This window comes from Rhinoderma darwinii, chromosome 7 (assembly GCF_050947455.1).
Source record: "Rhinoderma darwinii isolate aRhiDar2 chromosome 7, aRhiDar2.hap1, whole genome shotgun sequence".
In the NCBI taxonomy this organism is placed as follows: domain Eukaryota; kingdom Metazoa; phylum Chordata; class Amphibia; order Anura; family Rhinodermatidae; genus Rhinoderma; species Rhinoderma darwinii.
In genome coordinates this window covers 106,939,514-106,962,379 of record NC_134693.1, presented here as the reverse complement: position 1 = coordinate 106,962,379, position 22,866 = coordinate 106,939,514, and the positions used below count along the sequence as shown (strand labels likewise).

The 22,866-nt window shown below is 42.9% G+C and overlaps 1 protein-coding gene across 2 annotated transcripts in view; it reads left to right on the top strand.

Annotated features, from left to right (window-relative positions):
- The first annotated feature begins 798 nt into the window (after nucleotides 1-798).
- ELFN2 (extracellular leucine rich repeat and fibronectin type III domain containing 2) overlaps nucleotides 799-22,866 on the top strand; it is a 94,665-nt gene continuing 72,597 nt past the window's right edge. The window contains exon 1 of one of the 2 annotated variants that reach the window (XM_075833770.1): nucleotides 799-1,613. The gene's annotated coding sequence lies outside the window, so the exon portion shown is untranslated. Of the gene's footprint in view, nucleotides 1,623-22,866 lie in introns of both variants that reach the window. The other variant, XM_075833771.1, reaches the window with a different exon arrangement.

Genomic DNA, 22,866 nt, shown 5'->3' with positions numbered 1-22,866 from the left:
AGGATAACATAGTATTTTTATTTCAGAGCTGGCTCAGGCTAATATAGAATATTGCTTTCTTAATGCCATGGATCTAGCTCAGTGTAACATGGCATATTCGATCTCGCCGCTCTGGACCTGGCTTGCCATTGCAGGATAATTCCTGTATTACACATCTTCCTTTCTCTTATTTGAGTCACATTTAATTTTGATTGATTGATCTGCAGGTCACAGAGACATGTTGAGGAGGCCATAATCTCCCTGACACTTCTCATTACGTAGGGGGTGATTCAGACTATGGGAAGGAGGTTCCCCACACTGCAGGACAGGAGGTATATATATATATATATATATATATATATATAAGCCGAATGGTTCCTATTGATGCAATTCTTGGCTGTAGTCCATACTTGACTCCGTGGTACCTTCTCCAGGGGTTCCTGGGATAACGGCGCTGTCAATGACACAAAGGGCATCTTGTTATATTAGGAGATGTTCTAGCACATAAATGATGTTCAGGACGGTCAGTGGAGTCTATCATAGACTACCATTAACAATTGGATGTCTCTATAGGCTGGATGATCGGATGAATTATACAGATGAAATAGAACAGTATTCAAAATTGGCACATAAAATATAAAATATTGCAAAGCCATACTGACCCTCACTTCACGTCACTGTGCATTGTGGCTGCTTGTCCCATTTGTTCTGTCATTTTGTAACCAGGTGTGTGTATATTTTATCTGTAATATCTTTTCACCCTCCTGTAATGCTGCGCGCCCCCTCCTCTTCTAACACATACAGTATACCGTACACACAATCTGCGTTGCTTCCAATTCCTCCTTTATCTGTGTTTCCTTCCTCCTTTTCTCCCTTTTTCTTCATTTATTTTTTCTGTCTCATCCTTCCCTGGTTTCTTTACACACATTGATTCACACAATCTCTCCCTTCATCTTTATTTCTTTCTCTCTGGCTTTTCAATCAGGTTTGACCCACGATAATCTCTTGTCTCTCTTAGTCTGGTGCTGCACTGGCTCAGTCTGATCATGTTTTTCAAGGCTTCTGTCCCCAGCACTTTGATTTTATGCTCTCTCTCTCTCTCTCCCTCGCTCAATGTGCGCCTATCGTCCATCATGCTACTGCCTTTTATTTGCTAGATGTCTCTCATCTCTTATGCAGTGTCTAATACCTCATTTATGCTGCCTTTTTTCCACCCTGTTCCTTATAGATCGTTGCTGTTCAGAATTTGTATAATACACCTATTTTTCTTTTCATCCTGCTTCTTCCATCCATCCTCTTTGCTCCATCACTGTATTCTGTTTGCTGTATTCTTTCCCCTTTCTATCCTCCTCCTATTTTCGCTCCCCTCCCTCCTTCCTTCTCTCTCCCTCTCGCTTGCTGTGTGGGTGCCTATCTGTTGGAGTAAGACAGCTGGGGAGATCTGGAAAGATTTCTGTCTGGGTGCCTGTCTCTGGCGCCGCGAGGGACACAGCTCTGCTGGTGACACCGTATAGGGGGGAGCATCAGTGACAAGAAGAGCAAGAAAAGTGACAGGGACACCGGTTGCTAAGCGGATGAGCAGATCCCTAATGCCATAGAGATGGGAAGCAGGGACCGATAATACAGAGACATTGGTAAACTGCGTGAGTGGTCCCATAGATATTTTGTGTTTGTATATATCTACGTATGTGTATGTACGTTCATGAGTTAACATATATGTATATGAGTACATGCATGCCTTGAGCTTACAGTGGATTGATGGTGTTATGCCTTGGCTACTTGCTGCATTTTACATATGCATTTCTTCTGTTAGGTGTGATCATTTTGCTATGTATTATACAGCAACGGTGCCTGTGTATATAACAAAATGTATGAGTATGAAAACCCATGTGATGGAGCCGTAATCCTAATATCATGTGAAACACGTGAAGGTGCTGGTTTATGTGATCATTTTGGGTGTGTTCCGATTTAAAATGGGTTCATTTCTCTGGGATATTGCATGTGTAACCCATTAAATGTGTCTGGTTGTGTTAATCACTGCATCTGACTAGATATGCAGATATACTGTATCTACGCCAGTTAAATGCCAGTGTGTGCAGATCGGTGTCTATGTAGCATGTGTGCAGTAGTATCCATTCTGTTATATACTCTCATCCATGCTGCTTTGTTTTTTTATGATATTTGCATATGATAATTATGTTTCAAGACATCTGCTTGCCTGTACCTCAGTGTAGCGTCTTATTGTATGAGTTTCTGATATTGAAGTTTATGATGGTATACAGTATGTGTAGGTCAAGTGAACTGTTTATTGCTGTTTATGGACATTTATATGTCTGATTGGTATTCATTCAAGCCTACTGTAATGTGCATCTGTGTGTAGATGTGTTTTTTGTCTTATACATGTTCGTGCAAGCTCTAGATATAATATGACCGTAAAAAATAATAGTGGAATAGATTTACAGTACAATTTTTTGCTTGGATCTGGTCTATTATGTTCGCAGAAGTCCCACTTAGGATCTAGATAGTTCGTATGTTCATTGGTCTCTGAGGGTAGCCACCTTCCTATGACTTGGATCAAAACCAGATACTGTGCATTCCTTTAGTCAGTGTTTATACCCGGACAGAAGCATCATTTCCAGAGTGCGATAATGGCTAGAAATTTTCCAACTCCCATGCATATCCAGTCATGATTACTATGTGGGTAGCACCATCATTTTTCCAGAGGGCTTTCCCAAGTGTTGGAATATAAGTTTTCAGTTTTTTTAATCCCTTTTATTAAGACCCTAATTTTGAATCTTCTATACTTTGGTCTTAAATGTGATATGTTATTGGATTTCACACAGACACAACTTAAAATGTTGCTTACCTTTACAGTAATAGATCCAAACTCTTAAAGGGGTTCTTCGGTTTCCATAAATTTACATTAAACTGAAAAATAAAAGTGTGTTATATACCCCCGTTGGCAAATCAGGTCTCAAATTGAGATCTTGAGGATGAGGTGTATGGACGAGCGGACGCTACATATTTGTTTATATATGCACAACCATACACCAGTCTCTATGGAAACACTGTACATACAGATCAATGCAAACAGACTGTTCATATACAATGCTCTATGATGTGTGAACTCCTAACCATGGACTGAATAGTCAGCAAGATATTTTACCAAATGCTAACATTTTGTAGGTTAAATAACTGTGACATACTGTATATAGTACCTGAAGAACCTCCTAAAATAAACAGGTAATGAATTCAGACAATGTTTTACACCCAACGTTCCACTGTAAACATTTTCTATAAAGTGTAAATGGCCCTCACATTCACATTGGTTGAGTTCTTCAAAAAATAGACAAACTTAAGAGATTGTGGTGTATCTGTATCCAAACTGCTACTTTCAACTTCTATGGCAACCTTTGTAAAGCAGGATCTAATTTCCACTGTGCCAAAAACATTAGTATGGTGACCTACTGGAAGCTCTATGACTTGGCAAATAGTGGGGGAAAAAATGAATGTTTATGAAATACAGTTTTATATAATTGAATCACTATTTTCCACTTTGGGGGATGTTTGGCAATGGAGCAAATCTTACATTGAATATGATTCTTATGTCAATTGGTGGCCAGATAATACAATCATAGTCCTGCAATTTGATTCTCCCATTTTTAGTAGCACCCCCTACATTATATCATGGCTTAAAGAGGTTGTCTTATTTTGAACTAGTCTATTTAAGATTTTGGGTCCCCCAAAGCTGATTGTGAGGTTCTTACTATAGGGACCTCTTGGGATCAGCAGCAGTGGCAACGTTGTTCAGTTTTTTTGCAGCATTGCAGGGAAAATAAAGCATTACAGGGTGCTCAGTAAAATCGATGGGCATCCATAATGTCCATTTTTCAATGACACCCAGTGATCGTCTACAGTCAAGAGCTGCGAAAGATTAAGATTAACTAAAAGAAAAAAGAAGCTTAATAAATAAAGTCCCGAGTAGGGGAATCTCCTCTATTAGATCAACAGCCCCAATAGAGCATATAATACGGTTTTGAAGCAGGGCTATATGGTGGTCTTTTGCAGGTTTTAGCCCTATTAAGAGTGTTAAATCAACTGGTGTTTTCGGACATGACTGTTGGATGTAAATGTAGCATCCATTGGTCACGTCGCTGCAATACCTGTTGTGCATTTCAATACTGTTATCTGCCCCATGTAGTCTTTATGTAAAAGGTTAATACTCAGACACTGATACATGACCACACCAGGACATTTCCTATAAACCGTCTCAATATTAAAGAGAAAGGGTTGGAAAACTTAAAGGGCCAAACTGTACTGACTTACAGAGGGTACATTATCTTATTTCACCAGTGAAGCTTATAGCAGGTGCCATTACTAATTTGGTAGCATCTTTTCTTATAACGTGAAATCTTCGTTATATAGACAATGTGAGAAAAACAATGTAATCTGCAAGTTCATTATATATCATAGCTGGCCAATCAATAACTATACATATATATATATACATTCATTAGATGAGCCGATTCTAAATCAGTGTGTTTTGTCAGTAAAACAGTGGAACATGGACAAGCCTGCATGTGTATAATGGGTGATCAGTCATGTAAATCCTGCCAACGCAACATAACGTGGACAAAATAAATAATGTTGCCAAAATAATGCACAAAATAGCGCAATATTTAGAGTGCATCTGGTCAGTTCTTGTAGTCTCCATTAAGAGTAGATTTGTTTTACACAGCACTGAGTTAAAATAAAGGTTTTGTAATCTATTGGGAAGAATTGCTAATACTGCCACACAATATAAGTGATGCGCCAGTCTCTCCCCTAGAGCAGAATGTGGCGAATGTCCTGGTGTTCGCCACTTTGTTAATCAGTAAAGTGGAGGAAAAACTTGATAAATGTTTTGCATGGATTGCAACTATGATGCCCTGCCCGCTTTTTTCCGAACCATTCAAACATGTTGGAAAACTGGGAGCGTAGTAAATCATAAAAAAAACTGTATATATTTAGTTTCTCTATAACCGTATTGACCAGCAGAATAAAGTTAACATTTTGTTTTTACTGCATGGCGAACGACGTAAAAAAACTAACCCCAAAAAACAAAGGCGGAATCGCAGGTTTTTTTTTCTATTCCAACCCACAAAGTTTCATAAAAATGGCGTTTGGACTAAACAACATATTTTTCAATGTATTTATACTGGAAAACTTAAAGACTACTGCCTTGCCTTCCTTTTAACAGGAACACTGCTCTGTATAAATATAAAATATTATAAACTTTAATCTGTGACCAAACCAATTTTCCTGTTGCTTCTGGAACTTTACAACCTTTGATTGACCATGGCTATATAAAGTAGTCATTCAATGCAAAATACAGCTTTTTTGTCATATGTCTCTATATCTTTTGCTATTTTTAGTTATTTTTCAGACAGTCTTTACTGTATGAATTGTAGAAACAAAAATCGATTTTTTTCTTATTATGTGCCTTTATTTAGTATTTAGTGTAAGGCCAGATTCACACGAACGAGTGCAAACTCGTACGTGAAAAATGGCCATTTCTCACGTCTGAGTTGCACCTGTGTTCGGGTCCTGTTTTCACGGATCCCCATAGACTTGAGTCTATCGAGGGATCCGTGAAAACGGAATAAAATTGGACACGTTAAAACAAAGGCTGTGTGAACGGCTTCGTTGAAATACATGCGTTCGTGTGACGGCTGTTGCGGTCGTCTGAATTTCGCCTAATAAATGCTGACATTTTGTACTGCTGTGAATTGGCTGTGGATATGGTTAAATTTCACCTGAATACCCCCTGCAGCCGTATTCATTAACACACGTATACCCAATTCAAGTTTTTGGTACTTATGTGATCAGACTATTTGGATGTTCTTCTGCTAATAAACATCAGGTCCTCATAGCTCAGTAAGCCGAGCTGTCCACAGTAGTCATACATGCCACGATTATAATAAACATAAAGCCATAGTAAGATCTGTCAACAGCATCTAGGCGGCTTGCTGATGCTTTCTAGGTAGCAACTGATTTTTGGCTACATTGTACAGTGTAAAAACAAACAGAAAAATTTGTGAAAACAGCAAAATCATTTATGATTATATACTACAAAGCTGCTATGTTTTACATTTGCTTATAGCTGATTTGCAGTGGAGCTTTACTTCATAGGTGTACTCTTTTATGAATAATGCTGTTTAGTCACGAAATGAGAAAATAAATCATTTTGGAAAATAAACCTTGTTTCTTTTTTGTACAGTGTTCTAGTTCTATAAATGCAAAAGTAAAGTTTGCATTCTGGTTGCCACGGCTATGTACAGTACATGGACTATTTATTTTCATCCAATTTGTGCTAGATATACATATGTGAAGTATATGTGAAGTATAGGAAGTAATTAATGGTAATTTTTTTATTTAAAGGGTTGTCCACTACCGGACAACTGATGACCTATGCAGAGGATAAGTCATCAGTAGGTGATCGGTGCGGGTCCGACACCCAGACTAGGTACCGATCAGCTGTTCCAATTGCCGCAGGGCGCCAGATGTTTTAAACGGTATGAAATAGTTGGAGCCACAAGCAGATGGCTCCAACAACTGACTGCATAGCGGCCATTCTGCAGAACTTCTTCTATTCACTTGAATAGGAGCAGAGCTGCCACTCTGCAGAACAGCCGCTATACAGTGGTCAGAGCCATCTGCTTCCTAAAGTCTTAAGCCTTATTCACACGAGCGTGTTCGGTCTGTGATATACGGTCTGCATGTCGGCCGCATTTCCTGGACCGAACACAGTGCAGGGAGCCGGGCTCCTAGCATCATAGTTATGTATGACCCTAGGTATCCCTGCCTCCCCGCTGAACTACTGTCCCATGCTAAAAGCATGATTACAGTACAGGACAGTTTTCCCGCAGCAAGGCAGTAAATCGTGGCATCGTACATAACTATGATGCTAGTAGCGTTCCTCCCTGTGTTCGGTCTAGGAAATACTACCGACATGCAGACCATATATCACGGACCGAACACGCTCATGTGAATTAGGCCTTAGCAGCAGAGCATAGCTATAACTTACCCCTTACATCCTAAAACCTTCTGTGATTTATCCTGCGATAGGCCTTATTCAGATTGGTGTTGTTATGGTCTGATTCCTACGATACCCAGATAAAGAACCAACCAGGTGTCACAATTCATCTATAGCACCCGCCATTCCTATGACTTTGGTTAGGGTCAAAGTACCTGGCTGGCTCCTGGTCTTAGGTGCCTCTAGCTAGCCCGGTGGTTGATTCTCTGGATACCACCAGCTGAATGGGAGCCAGATAAATGATTGGAAAATTGGAGATACGATTGCTAAGGGTAACAGTCAAAAGTCAATTAACAAGTAGTAGGAAGGAGATAAAGGACTCACATAAAAATTAATCAGCAACGCTGATATAGCAAAGTTTTGTGCGTGGTACAGTTCTGGAGGGTAGTCAGATAATCCAGGGTCCGGCAATAGCGATGTAGTAGTTGGGTATGCGGTACAGAGGATAGTCCAAAAGAGCAGTCAGGGACAAAAATCAGGTAAAAACAGAAGACACAGATGGATACTATCAAAACTAGGGAGGGAAACAAGCAACTATATCTCCCACTGAGGCCAACATGCTGAAGCTCTAAACCCTTACCGATATTTGACATAACCGTACGTCATTGTCCATCGGGGATTATTGAGCGGGCTCATGGGCCGAGCCTCCTCCATACGCCACTGGTGTCAGTTGTATAGTTCAGCTGACACCCATCTCTAACTCAGATCCAGGCTATTTAACTGATTAAATGCTGTGGTCAATAGCAACTGCGGCATCTAAGCCAATGGAGAGAGGAAGGGGACCCTTCTGTCTCTCCATCGACCCCCGTGACACGACCGATGGATGTCGATGTTTTCGAACCTGCCTGAGGTCTAATGAAGGCCCCCAGATCTGTCATCTTTGTGCCCCTATTAAGCCTTCCCAGAGGAGCCAGTAAAAATCCCAATATACTGCAATACATAAGTATTGCGGTGTATTGTACCAGCGATAAAATGATCGCTTGCTCAAGTGCCCTATGGGTACAAAATAAAATGCTTAACAAATAGTTAAAGTTTTTTCAAATGTATAAAAACAAAGAGTTAATAAAAAGTTTAAAAAACACAAATTTTCCCATTTCCCACCTAAAATAATATTCAAATAATTAATGCCGTTAAAAACCGCTTATCACCCTGCAAAAAACAATCCCTCAGGCCCCATGCACACGACCATAAGAAATCTCCTTAATTGCGGACCGTAATATGGTCCGCAATTACGGACCCATTCAGTTCTATTGGCCGCGGACACCTTTCCGTATCGTTATGGATAGGTGTCCGTGCCATAGAACTGTACGGCAAAAGATAGAACATGTCCTATATTTTGCGTTTTACGGGCCGTGCTCCCATACTTTGTATGGGAGCACGGGCCGAGAATGTGGGCTGCAGTCCGTGGTCGACGGCGGCCGGCCGTGCCCGCAATCGCGGGCCGTGATTACAGGCACAGCCGTGTGTTGAGGCCTTATATAGCTATGACGACAGGAAAAAAAAGTTATGTGTTTTAGAAGGCAGAGAGGGAAACAAAATTTTAAAACAAAAAATGTCTGTCAACAAATGGTTTTAATAAGGTGGCTACCACACTGACTGGTCGGACAGCCAATCTCTTTATGCATGCCAGCCCCATTAAGACACTCATTGTGGCAGCCGGCAGGGAGAGACAGCGCCGGCAGGGTCTATACATGTTACAGATGTATTGTATCCATTTGTAACAGTCTGTATTCTGAATGTAGCACCCTAATGCTTTATCATTGGGCTGAACCTAACTTACAGCACCATAGGGAACTATGGTGCAAAACATTCGGTTAAGTAGAACCACATGGATTCTGGATGTTAACCTGTTTGTCTAAAATTGAAAAACCCTTAAGGCCAGGATCACACGTACACAGTTTTGATGCAGCAAACTGCAACAAAACTTTGTGTGTGATCCTGTCCTTAGTGGTAAAGCCTTCAGAGGCGTAGCTAGGTTCTCCTGCACCCGGGGCAAAGATTCAGATTGGCGCCGACCCCCCAACTTCTTTCCAGACATCTCCTTTCCCCTCGCCGTGTTTGCTTGCTCTACCAATCAATGAGGTGTAATTTATTTTAACCATTTTTTTAAATGTAACTCGAGCATTAAACTATTTGTACATTTTACAAGCGACATAGTTCTATAAGGGAGTTACCATAACAATAAATTAAAAGAAAATAAAGAGGCCACACACAGCACACCCTTGTAGATAATGCCACACACAGCTGCCTGTAGATAGTGCCATACACAGACCCCTTGTAGATAGCACCACACACAGCCACCTGTAGATAGCGCCACACACAGCCCCCTCTTGTATATAACGCCACACAGCCACCTGTAGATGGCCCCACACACAGCCCCCCCTTGTAGTTAATGCCACACAGCACCCCTGTTGTAGATAGCGCCACACAGCCACCCTGTTGTAGATAACGCCACACAGCCCCCCTTGTAAATAGCGCCACACACAGCCCCTTGTAGATAGTGCCACACACAGCCCCCCCTCGTAGATAGTGCCACACACAGCCCCCACTTGTAGATAGTGCCACACAGCACTCCCTTGTAGATAATGCCACACAGCCCGCTTGCATATAGCGTCACACAGCCCCTCCTTGTAAATAGCGCGACACTGACCCCCTTGTAAATAGCGCCACACTGACCCCCATTGTAAAATAGCGACAGACTGCCCCCCTTTGTAAACAGTGCTACACAGCCCCCCTTGCAAATAGTGCCAAACATAACCCCCCTTGTAGATAGCGCCACACACAGCCCCCCTTGTAAACAGCACCAACACAGCCCTCCTTGTAGATAGTGCCACACACAGCCCGCTGCCCCCTTGTAGATAGCGCCACACTCCCCCCTTGTAGATACTGCGACACACAGCCCGCCACCTCCTTGTAAACAGCGCCATACTTCCCACCCCTTGTAAATAGCGCCACACTGTAAACAGAGCGGAGAGCGGTAGCCTACCTCTACCACTCTCCGCTCTGCCTGACGTGACTCACCAGAGGAGGCGGGGAGGTCATGCGGCGCAGGTAGCGGCAGAGTTCCTCCTGACTAGGGTCGGTGACAGCCCAGGAGTGGACCAGTGAGGTCAGGTGACAGGTCAGGTGACTAGACTGGTCCAATCATCACAGACCCCAGTCAGAACACCGCTGCATGAACTCCTGGCTCTTCCTAATGCTGATCGCTGCTGCTGCTGGTGTCCGACATACAGGGTGCCTATCAGCAGCGATCAGCTGCTCTGCCACGGCGCCCCCCTTCCCTACCACCTAGTTGCGTCCGGGGCACATGCCCCGCCTGCCCCCCTAGCTACGCCCCTGGGTAAAGCAAACCTTATACAAATCAGATTGCAGCTCCTTTTAGTTGGGTATTGCAGAGATAAACATGGATCAACATTTCCCAAGATTGAGAAATGGCATATTGGTTATTGACAATAATGAACGGTGTCTGGAACATATTGAAGCAGGGAAGCTCCTATATAATATGCTGAACATTAACTCCGCAGTTCATCCCATCCATGTGCATATTATAAAATTTCCACTTCCAAGAGCAGATCACTCTCCCAGCCAAACCAATGCTTAGCCAGGGATTATGCTTGCAAAGCATGACCTCACGAGAATCTAAACTGCAGTGCTTGGGATGCTGCAGATGGGTTGACAATTGTTCTCTTCTTTGCATATTAATAAAAAGCACTGTCCTAATAATGAAGCAACAAGTCTGTATCAGTTAATGAATCATATAGTCAACATAGATAACACAGATTATTTTCTAATGATTTCTGTCATGATACCAAACATGACAGGCACTCTATAAAGAGCTTAGCAGAGATCCAGTATAAGGCGGGATTCACACACACACAGATTTGGTCAGGTTTTTGTGGTGTTTTACAACATATTTTTTCCAGTGATTTTTTTCTTACGCAAACATAGACTGATCAAATGCTTGTTGTAGATGAATGGAAAAATTCTATAGGGGGTATGCACATTGTACAACCTCTTCCAAGATAAACATGGCAAGATGTCCTGATGCTAGGACCACAGCGATCAGCCATAATCTGTGGCAAGTGTTCAATTTCCTTGCAGCAACACCACAGGGGAAAAGCTGCATTTAACAGCATCCACTAAAATCAATGGACTGTAAGTGTAATGCACAGATGTGCCGGGTCCTCCTTCGTAGCCGTTCTCTGGTCTGAACAGGGCACCATCATCTTTTAACTCAGAATTTCCTAATAAAGTATTTAAAAATAGGTTTTCTAAGCAAGAAAACTCTTTAAATACCTATTCATAAAATGTAAAATTATATATACTGCATAGTACTTCTCACAGTAACACTGCTTGCCACAGGTCCACTGACACAGACAGTATCATCAATTTCCAAAATGTCCATTACTGAACATACGTTGCAGTCTGTAGTACAAACTACCATTTAGGTCTGATAATAGTGCCCCCCATTACCAGCAATACAGATTTATTCTAAGTCATCCAAACAATCCCATATGGTTAATAATACAGACTGCCCCTACGAACCTCCCACTTAGTAATACCATAACTCACTTCTCATTTTCCATATCTCATTTCAGTTTACTTATAAAATGTAATACAGCGCTTGTAGAATGTGTTATAGCACTTAAAGAGGCTCTGTCACCAGATTATAAGTGCCCTATCTCCTACATAATCTGATCGGCGCTGGAATGTAGATAACAGCAGTGGTTTTTATTTTGAAAAACTATCATTTTTGAGCAAGTTATGAGCAATTTTAGATTTAGTTTCTTAATGCCCAACTGGGCGTGTTTTTAATTTTGACCAAGTGGGTGTTGTAAAGAAGTGTAAGAGGCTGAACAATCAGTGTCACACACGTCTCATTGTTCCATCCCAGCTTCTTTCACTGCACAATCACACTGTGCTGTGGATCATGCTGGGCTGGAACAATGAGAAGTGTAGGACACTGATTAGTCACTGATTGGTCACTGATTGTTCAGCCTCTTACACTTCTTTACAACACCCACTTGGTCAAAAGTAAAAACACGCCAAGTTGGGCATTAAGAAACTAAATCTAAAATTGCTCATAACTTGCTCAAAAATGATAGTTTTTCAAAATAAAAACCACTGCTGTTATCTACATTCCAGCGCCGATCAGATTATGTAGGAGATAGGACACTTATAATGTGGTGACAGAGCCTCTTTAAATGTACAGAGCAATATTGAAGTCCCCATACAATATATGACTCATTATAAGCCTCAATCCTAGCATTGACTACAAGTTTCTGAATTTACCTGAAGAGCTATTATTAACAACTACTAGATAGAATACAGGGTACTATTAGGTTAATATCACCTGACTGCTAATTTGGGCAATGATTGATATCTGGCATCCGCAGAACTAGCCGCAAACACAGGGGTGCAATCGGAGAGTTGCTAGAGACAAATATCATAATTCAGCCAGCACTCAGAAACACATGCATATAACACCTGTGAATCTGTCAGCAGACACCGCTGTTTTGCAGCAGCCTGTAGTCTTGAGTTCTGTGACAGAATACAGGCTGCCTCTTTTCTATAGATGAGTTTACAGATCAAATAGTCACAAGTTGTCCTGCTGCTGCGACTCTCAACGATCAGCTGTAATCTCCAGGAGAACATGGCAGCAAATGTTCAATTCTCCTGCAGACAGGTTTTTGTCATAGATGATGACAGTAGCCAAGATATGGTACAAATAAGCAGTCCATTATAGTCACAAGTAGTATTACAGAAATGCCCTCAAGGGGTGCAAACACTTCTCACAGATGACACACACAGTTTCTTGCAAAATTACACATAATGGTGGCAATGCGGGCAATAGTGGCTCACCACTTAACTTCCAGACAGAGCTTTCATCTCCTCCCTGATACATATCTTCAGCCCCTCTCTCTCTCTTCGGCCCTTTTTTCTTTGCATAGTGACACCCTGGCATCCCCACCCACCATATAAATTTTGCTACTTTCAGCGAGGTTCCCTGGGAACTTGACCCGACATTACTAGACCCACTATGTCCATGGTATCTCCATCCTGATCTGCTTGCCAGCACTACAAGAGGATGCAATCTGGCCTTGTGATGTTGTGGGAGAATGTGGTGTCAGTCCTTTGTGTGGTACACTTGCTGGGCGTAACTAATAGGCTTCTAGACAGCATGGTCCACTACATGTAACCATGTGACTGGCACCTTATAGAACCCTTATCTGTGTGTATTGTTATACTAAGCAGCCTGGATGATAGGTGTGTGACTGGATGATAGGTGTGTGAGTGGATGCTCGTCAGCAGGGCCGGCGTCAGCATCTGGCGAATCCAGGCAAGTGCAGGGGTCCACTCCCCTTGTGGGGGCCCACTCGGCCTCTAGGTGCTGACGCTGCCATCATGGCTCCTCCAGGAGTGGAATCCCCGGCCAGAGTCTTGCTGGGGATTCTGCTTCTAGAGGGAGCCCCTGTCTAGGGGGTAACTACCGCTGTAGCAGCCATAGCTGCTGCCACAGGGCCCACAGCATGAGGGGGCCCGTGCCACCTGCCGTCACGCCCCCTCCATACCCAGTGGAATAGCTAGTAGCTGCTATAGCAGTGGCAATGCCACATTCAATAGTATCAGCGACCTTAAGATGCAGATACTATTGAACGCTATGGCAGAGCAGGGAGGTATCTCCCCGCTCTGCCATTTACTACGCTACAGACTGCCAGGCAGAGTGCTAGTAGCGCTCTGCCCGGGACTCTGGCTCTGGGAAAGCCTCAGACATCACTGTCCATATTTGGACAGTGATGTCAGTTGGAGAGGAGTGCCAGGCAGAGTGCTAGAAGCCGGTCTGCTCCGGGACTCCGTCTCTGGGGAAGCCCCTGACATCACTGTCCATATATGGACAGTGATGTCAGTAGCAGAGCAGTGTCCCAGGCAGAGTGCTAGTAGCACTCTGTCCCGGATTTTTGGTCTGGGGTTGCCCCTGACAACACATATATAGACAGTGACGTCAGGGGCTTCTACTGAAGCGGAATCCCCAGCCAGAGCGTCGGCAATGCTCTGGCTGAGGATTCAACTCCTAGAGGGAGCCCCAAAGGCGCTACCTACAGGGAGGGGGCTGTGTGGCACTACCAAGGAGGGGGGCTGTGTGGCACTACCAAGAAGGCAGGCTGTGTGGCACTACTAAGAAGGGGGGCTGTGTGGCACTACCTGGGAAGGGGGCTGTGTGGCACTACCTGAGAGGGGGGGCTGTGTGGCACTACCTTTGAGGGAAGGGGGCTGTGTGGCACTACCTGAGAGGAGCGTGGCCTTGTGGCACTACCTGAGAGGGTGGGCTGTGTGACATTATCTATAGAGGGCACACAATTTATGGGGGTACAAACTGGGGGCATAAACAGGGCTAACATCTATATGGGGGCATAAACAGGGCCTAACGTCTATATGGGGGCACAAAGTAACGTTTTCTGCCATTTTACTGCCGCCGTGAGTTCTCACGCAAATGGGCCTACTAATTCTGTTTTGCCTAAGGGCCCACATTACCTGGAGCCAGCCCTGCTCGTCAGTAACCCGTGCGACCTCCCCCATATAGAATTGTGGCTTGTTTGCATGCTACTGGGAATTGGTTTTTAACCTGCCCTTGTATTAGTAAGTATGGCCTTTTTTTGTGATTGAGAGTAGATATTTTATTATTTTCTGTGATTTTTTTTTTTAATACAACCAAAATACATATAATGCACTTAAAGCAACAGTGGCCTCTCCACTAAGGAGAGGCTGCTCCATCCTCTTACAGCACCGCCACATGCTGCCTGTTAAAATTAATGGGCCACTAACGTAGTGCAAAGACATGCTGGGTCCTCCAGAAAGACACCTGTTTTTTGTAGACGCATTATAATCCATTTCCGCTCTGCACTGGCTAATTGATGGGGGCGCTGAACAAAAGTCTCCTATCTGTTTCCATAGAATACCCTAAATGGGTTTTCTAAACCCAAAAACCCCATTAACATTTCTTACTACACACAGACCTACGTGCAAACATAAAAAAAATACAAAATAATTAAGATAAATCATTTTATTTGCATGTTTCATACATTTTAGAATTACCTTATAAAAGTATTGAATAAAAAGGTTATAACGGGACTTTTAGCTTATTGGAAAAAGAAAGACTTCTGAGATAAACCATGTGAGGCAAGAACATATTTGTAAAGATCAAAGAATAGCTCGGAAAGTTAGGGTCAAAACCATACAATATAAACATAAAAGCTTTAATGAAGATATACAGTATGCTTCAGTAGAGCACACTTGCTAAGCGATGCCATGCACGTTACTTGCTAACGAGCCGCATCTCCTTTAATGCCTATCCCCAAGCGGGTGAAATATTCAAATCGGTTATTAAGTAATTCTGGCACTGCTCTCAGTTAGTACATTGCCCCTGCAGTAAGGACAGGGAAGGCAGATAGCAAGAATGAGCACAGAGACAGAAGATATAGACATAGCTATCTGGTATAGAGATAGTGATGCCCTGATGCTACTTGTATGGTGCTAACAGGCTCCAGGTCCCATTTAATTATACACAGAGCATGAACAGAGGCCCATAGCACATCATCCTTCTGGAAATGCATTAAGGGCTTAACCAATCAATTTTCTCCTACTGCATCTTAAAATAAGATCATTGCTTTTCTTAACCTACCGCTACTGCATTAAGGTCACTACACATTAACAAAGTGACACTGCTTTGAATTAACTGGTTGATGTTTTCATCAATGTCATAGACAGTCATTTAACCACGAAGGTTGCTTATGTAGCACATTAACACCAGATCTGCACAGTCCACCGCAATGGTCTTTTATTGCAGCTATCTATTCATTTACATCAAGAGATGGGAATATTTACTCCTCTGGATCTGCAGATTGCTTGCACTTCATCGCCACTATTCCTCTCAGTTAGGTCTCTTTGCATTATTTTGCTGCACTGCATTAAAACATTGCACATTAACTGACTGTCACACAACTATACTGCTTCAGAGATTGCACATTAACACAATGGCATTACAAGCCATTTCCAGTCCATTTAATGGCTTTGATCTACTGCTGTAGCGCGGGATTATATTTGCACAGTTGTATTACACAGCAGGTGCTGCACTCCAGGTCCTAGAACTGCATTAACTTCCCAGCACTGCATTAAGATCGCTGCATTAACTCTTTATCACTGCTTGTATGTAGAATAAGGAAGGTCAATTGAATTGGTTTCCATGCAACAAGACCCAAGCTACTCATGGATGTGAGATTTAAGGGGACTGTTTGCCGGGGTAGTGGATTTTCGCTGTTGCTATAGAAACATGGTTATATGTATATGTATTCCTCAGGGCCCTCCTTTTTTTTTTTTTTTAAGATACAGAGCCATGTTTCCAGGTGTTTAGCATTTTTTGAATGTTGACGTCACATCAACATATATGTTCTTATAACTCTACTAGAAACACATTGATAACACTCTCGACAGGAATCCTACAGCAGGTTTGCCTGGGGGCTGCTACATCGCAGTCAACTACAGTAACGTTTATGTACATTTATATCCAAAATATTCTTTAGAATTTTTACATACTGTATCTTTTTTTAGTTCTCTTCATCTTGTGATATTCTTGAGTTCTGTAGATATGCAAATGTCGACTTCATAACAAACCATGCAAATCACTTGTATTGGTATGGAAGACTTGTCTTGAACTAAATCTTGTCCTTACCTGAACATAATTCCCCCCCCCCTTTTTTTTGCAACAGCTGGTCATCTCAGTAAAAGGGTTGGCAAACTATATCACGCACACAGTTTTGATGCAGTTTTTGTTGCAGTTTTGGCTCCGTTTTTGAGGACACAAAAGAAAGAAGATACATCGGTCTTTTCTTTATACATTTCCTCTCTTTTGGATCCACTTTTGGCTTTGGCTCAAAAGAACTAAGCCAAAAACGACACCAGAAACTGCATAAAAACTTTATACGAGCTCCTGGCCCTAAAAAGCTATTCGTAGAATCATAAATTATAACCAATCCAAAGGATAAGTGACAATTTTCTGGTTGCTGGGACCCCGACCAATCATGAGAACAGGGGTACCGAACCCCCAGATCCTCCTCACTGCTCGACCGCAGTGAGGAGGTCATTGAATGGAGCAGCGGTCGATCATGTGCGCTGCCACTCTATTTAAAGTCTATAGGAATGACAGAAACAGCCGAGTACAGTGCTTGGCTGTTTCCGTCATTCTCATGGACAGTGATTGGAGCGGTGGGCGCATGCGCCATTTAAGCTCCTCCTCACTGCAGTCGAGCAGTGAGGAGGATATGGGGGTTCGGGACCCCCGTTCTCAAAATTGGTGTAGAGCTCAGCAGTGGGGTCCCCAGCGATCAGAAAATTATTACCTATTCGGATTGGCGATAATTTATGATTTTTTCCGAATAACCCTTTAAAGTAAATGCCCATCTGTAGTCACTAACATTCAATATTGAGAAATATAAAACATTTTTATTTCACTTTTCAAGTTGGGAAGACAAACTCTTAGGCCTTATTTACACGAGCGTATTTCACGTCCGTGATACGCGCGTGAAAATCACGCACATCGCATGGACCTATGCAAGTCAATGGGCCATTCAGACATTCCGTGTTTTTTACGCAGCGTGTGTCCGCTGCGTGAAACTCACTGCATACTTAAGCGTTTTTAGTGCATCACACACCCATTGAAGTCAATGGGTGCATGAAAATCACGGACAGCACACGGACGCACATCCGTGCGCTGTGCGTGATTCGCGCAACTGTTGCTCAAGAAATTATGGGAAAAAGAAAACCACCTCCTTCATTTCATATTGTAAACGTCAAAACTGCGTGACATAAGTATGGCATTAGCGCGAAAATAGCGCAGACACGCACCAAACACTGATGACACACGGAACTGCAATGCGCGCAAAACGCGGCGTTTTTTACGAGCGCAAAACGCACACGTTCGTGTAAATAAGGCCTTAAAAACATCTTATGCTGACAGCAATTAAATAATTGTTATTACTGGACAGTGATGCCAGGAGCTTCCCCAGGACCAGAGCCCTTCTGATGCTCTGGCTGGGGACCCCAACATTGTAACAATCCTGACATCATACCTCCCAACTTTCAAGTATCGCAAGGAGGGACAAAGAAGGCAATTTTTTTTCCTTTTAAGCCACACCTCTAATCCTGCCCAAACCCCATCCATACACACCCGATTCAGCCGACACAGTATCATGCTTCTAAAATACCTTCCACACAGTAAAATGCCAAATAGCTGCCCTGACACAGTATAATGCCCTTTAGCTGCCACCATACAGTATAATGCCCCCATAGATTCACCCATACAATATAAAGTCAACATAGATGCCCCCATGAAATATAAGGCCCAGACAGATGTCCCCATGCAGTATAATGCCCACACATATGCCCTCACGCAGTATAATGGCCAAAAAAATTCCCCCATACAGCATAATGCCCCCATAGCTGCCCCATACAGCGTAATGCCCCCATACAGTATAATTCCCACACAGATGTCCCCATACAGTATAATGACCACACAGATGCCCCCATACAGTATAATGCGCCCTTAGCTTACCCTAGTGCCAGTGCTGATGTATAAAAAGCCAGTGACCACATAGATAGTGCCACAGTGCCCATGTAGTTAGCGCCACAGTGTCCCCTGTAGATAGTGCCCCAATATAGTGCCAAAGTGCCCATGTAGATACTTCCTCCCCTGTAAATAGCGCTACCCCTGTATATAGCGCCATTGGGACTCCCTCTAGGAGCGGAATCCACAGGCAGAGCATTGGCCATGTTGCGGCCGGGGATTCTGCTCCAGTTGGAGCCTCTGACGTCACTGTCCATGTATGGACAGTGATGTCAGGGGTTCCCTTTAGGGGCAGAATCCACAGCCAGAGCGTTGGCAACACTCTGGCAGGGGATTCTGCTTTAGTAGTAGCCCCTGACGCCACTGTCCATATATGGACAGTGACGTCAGGAGTTCTCTCTAGGAGCAGAATCCACGGCCAGATGCTCTGGCAGAGGATTCCGCTCCAGGGTTAGCCCCTGACATCACTGTCCATATATTGACAGTAATGTCAGGGGTTTCCTCTAAGAGCGGAATCTCTAGCCAGAGCGTCGGCAACGCTCCAGCAGGGGAATCCACTTCTGGAGCTACTGACGTCACTGTTCATATATGGACAGTGATGTCAAGGGCTTCTCCGGGCTCAGCACTTAAAGTAGCTCTACCATCTGGCAGGGGATTCCGCTCTAGTAGTTGCCCCTGACACCACTGTCCATGTATGGACAGTGACTTCAGGAGTTCCCTCTAGGAGTGGATTCCCCGGACAAAGCACCGGCAACGCTCTGGCCGGGGATTCCGCTCCAGGAGTAGCCCCTGATGTCACTGTCCATATATGGACAGTGACGTCAGGGGTTCCCTCTAGGAGCGGAATCCCCAGCCAGTGCGTCTGCAATGCTTTGGCAGGGGAATCCGCTTCTGGAGCTACTGATGTCACTGTCCATATATAGACAGTGACATCAAGGGCTTCACCGTGGTGTCCTCGACGAGCGGAGGAGCTCCCTTTGCTCCTCCACTCTGTACTAATGCTGAGGTGGGGAGATGATTGTTCCCTGCTTCAGCATTGGGTTAAACTGTATCTGCGTCCTGATGATTCAGATACAGTTGACACCAGGACATACCCCTGGCCTGCCCGTGACACCGGGACACTACTCGGAATCCAGGACTGTCCCGCTAAATCCAGGACAGTTGGGAAATATGCTGACATTACTACACATCTGCGGACACCTTGAAAACTAATATTTGAGAGAGCGAAAGAATCAGAAACTCTGGTATGTTACATGACCCTAGTTAGGTCCATTTTACTACTTATGAGAATTTGGCCAGTATTTCACTTTAATTGTTTATGGGAGGTAATCTTTAAATCTACAGTATCTCTATTTCCAACGCATTGTTTCTTTCAAGCCCCCTTAGCACGGAACTTATCATCGTTCTTCACTCCTTTTCTCACAATTATTTATTTTTTTTGTTCAGAGGCTGTAAGATGTGTTTTTCAATTTTCTCATGCTTCCTGAGTATTAGGAGTGGGATGGTTTTAAAGTAAGCCTGAGAAGAAATAGAAAGAGTGTATTATATAGCGGACACAATTTCCTCTGATATATTCAGTAGATTCAACTACTGCAAGTACTCAACAAGTGGTCATCCATACAGGAAGGCAGGTGATTTCTAGGCAACCTAAAGTACAGTGCTACATCCTGCAGAATAAATTACGGGGGTAAGGGTCTGTAAGTAAATGAATAAACATAGTGTTTTGATACTTAAAATTATATATGTTCAAGAACTATAGTGGCAATGGAGTTAGGCTCTAAAGAGGTTTTCTATCTTTTTGTGTTTTTTTATTAACTAGTCCTCCTTTTCATGAAGAATAAGTAGGCTTTCCATTACATGTTATAAAAAATATGCCCTCCCTGAGAGTGAGAGGATGGGGCCCAGGTATGGAACTGAGCGTTGCTGTAATGTTTGCAAGCAGATGTGCTCAGGTCAGTGGGTACCAGAGGGAGGGCATATTTTTTTAAAAAAACATATAATCGAAAAACTAGATGATTAGAATTAAAGAGCTGGATAAAAATAAACCCCTTTAAGGCAATGTATGAGACAAGAAAATGCTTCCTTCAAAAATAAACTCCACTTTTGTTCCAGGGCAGTGTCTGATTTTGCAGCTTAGAGCTATTCAAATGAATAGGACCGAGCTGCAATACCAGACACATCCCATGAACAAGAGTGGCACTGTTTCTTGATGAAAGCCGCCATGTTTATCTAATCTTATAAAAACCCTCTTAAATAAAAGTCAAAAAGGCACTGAACCATTAATAACACTTGTGCAGCTAACTAGAAGGTACACAGATATGTACAAGAAGGGGTTTGGTTTACAGTACAATGACTCACATAAGAGACGGCATTTAGTGTTCTTACAGACGGTAGGGTTCTTAGTGTAGACGAATATGAGAAGTCTGCACTTTACCATCACATGATTGTATGTGTAGCAGAAAGATAGATAAATGTCTGTAATATGCACTTTTTACCCTAACTGCAATGGCTTGGCTACTATGAGAGGTATCAATCTATATGAAATAAAAAATAGACACAATTTATCATTTTTCTCAAAATGAAAGGTTCTACAACTGAAGCCAGTACTTAGAAAAAATAGAATCTATAAAGTTAATATAGTTGAGGGGTGTAATGCTGAGAGTGCACCGATGTCACAGATGGAGATGAGAGAATCAATAAGGAAAAATGAATTCAAGTTCCCCATGCTTGAACAGTTTGTCCAATTTAATACCATGAATTCCAAATTGAAAAACCATTGATATAAAGCAATATGGGTAATTTCATTCAACTGTATCATAACCACAAAACATAGAAAAGTATAGGCAAGAATTACAAATAGTAGCCAGTTGCCTCTGAACGCTGTTCACCAACTCCTTCCTCATTAGGGGTCACAACTGAAGCACAAATACATAAGGTGAATGAAAAAAAAACAAAAAAAACTATGTGAACACACAAATTGCACAACCATTTGTTTCTGTACATCTCATTTCAAAAGCATTGGTGTAGATATAGAGCTTGTTCACCATTGGCTCCAGTACCAGCCCTCATTGGCTCCAGCACCAGCCCTCATTGGCTCCAGCACCAGCCCTCATTGGCTCCAGTACCAGCCCTTGGCTCCAGTACCAGACCTCGTTGGCTCCAGTACCAGTCCTCATTGGCTCCAGTACCAGCCCTCATTGTCTCCAGTACCAGCCCTCATTGGCTCCAGTACAAGCCCTCATTGGCTCCAGTACCAGCCCTCATTGGCTCCAGTACCAGATCTCATTGGCTCCAGTACCAGCCCTCATTGGCTCCAGTACCAGCCCTCATTGGCTCCAGAACCAGCCCTCATTGGCTCCAGTACAAGCCCTCCTTGGCTCCAGTACCAGCCCTCATTGGCTCCAGTACCAGCCCTCATTGGCTTCAGTACCAGTCCTCATTGGCTCCAGTACCAGCCCCAGCTTTCCACTAGGTTTTATAATATGTCTGCGGAATTCAAATCCATAAAGTCACTAAGCAGTAGTGAGGTTGGGCACTCATTTTTGGTGCCCTGACACATTTAGTATCCTAGCTCACTCCAAAGGAAGGTCAGGGCTATGTGTGACCAGTCAGGTTATTCAATCCAAAAGAAATCATTTATATGGACTTCACATTGTATACAGAGATATTATCTAACAGAAAATGTCAGCCCCAAATTTTTGCCATAATCTATAAGCACCGTAGAAGACTTAAAATATTCTTTCCAACGTGAACCTATCAGCTCTCTTGTCATGTCTGATATGGTAATTGCATTCTCCAGGAACAACCGTTTCTTAGAACTTTGCATTGTGCTATTACTCTGTTATTCCTCCTTGAAAGTTTTGAATAAATTGACAACCTTGTGTTATCATTCCCCTTGTCAATAGGGTGTGTGCCTACAGGGTATGATACTATCAGCACTAATTGGTCAGTGTCAGACTGTGTAGACATGCGCCCCATTGATAAGAAGCCCAGTTTTCATTTTATTCATACTTTTCCAGGAGGAATTACAAAGAAACGGCACAAAGCAGAGTTCTATGAAAAGATGCTCCAGAATTGTTATTCCATGGGGAATAGACTAAAACAAACACATCATGAGAGCTTAAAGGTCCTCTTAAAACTGGTATTAAGATACAAAAACAGTAGTATCATAACCTGGGTCAATGATATCAGACAA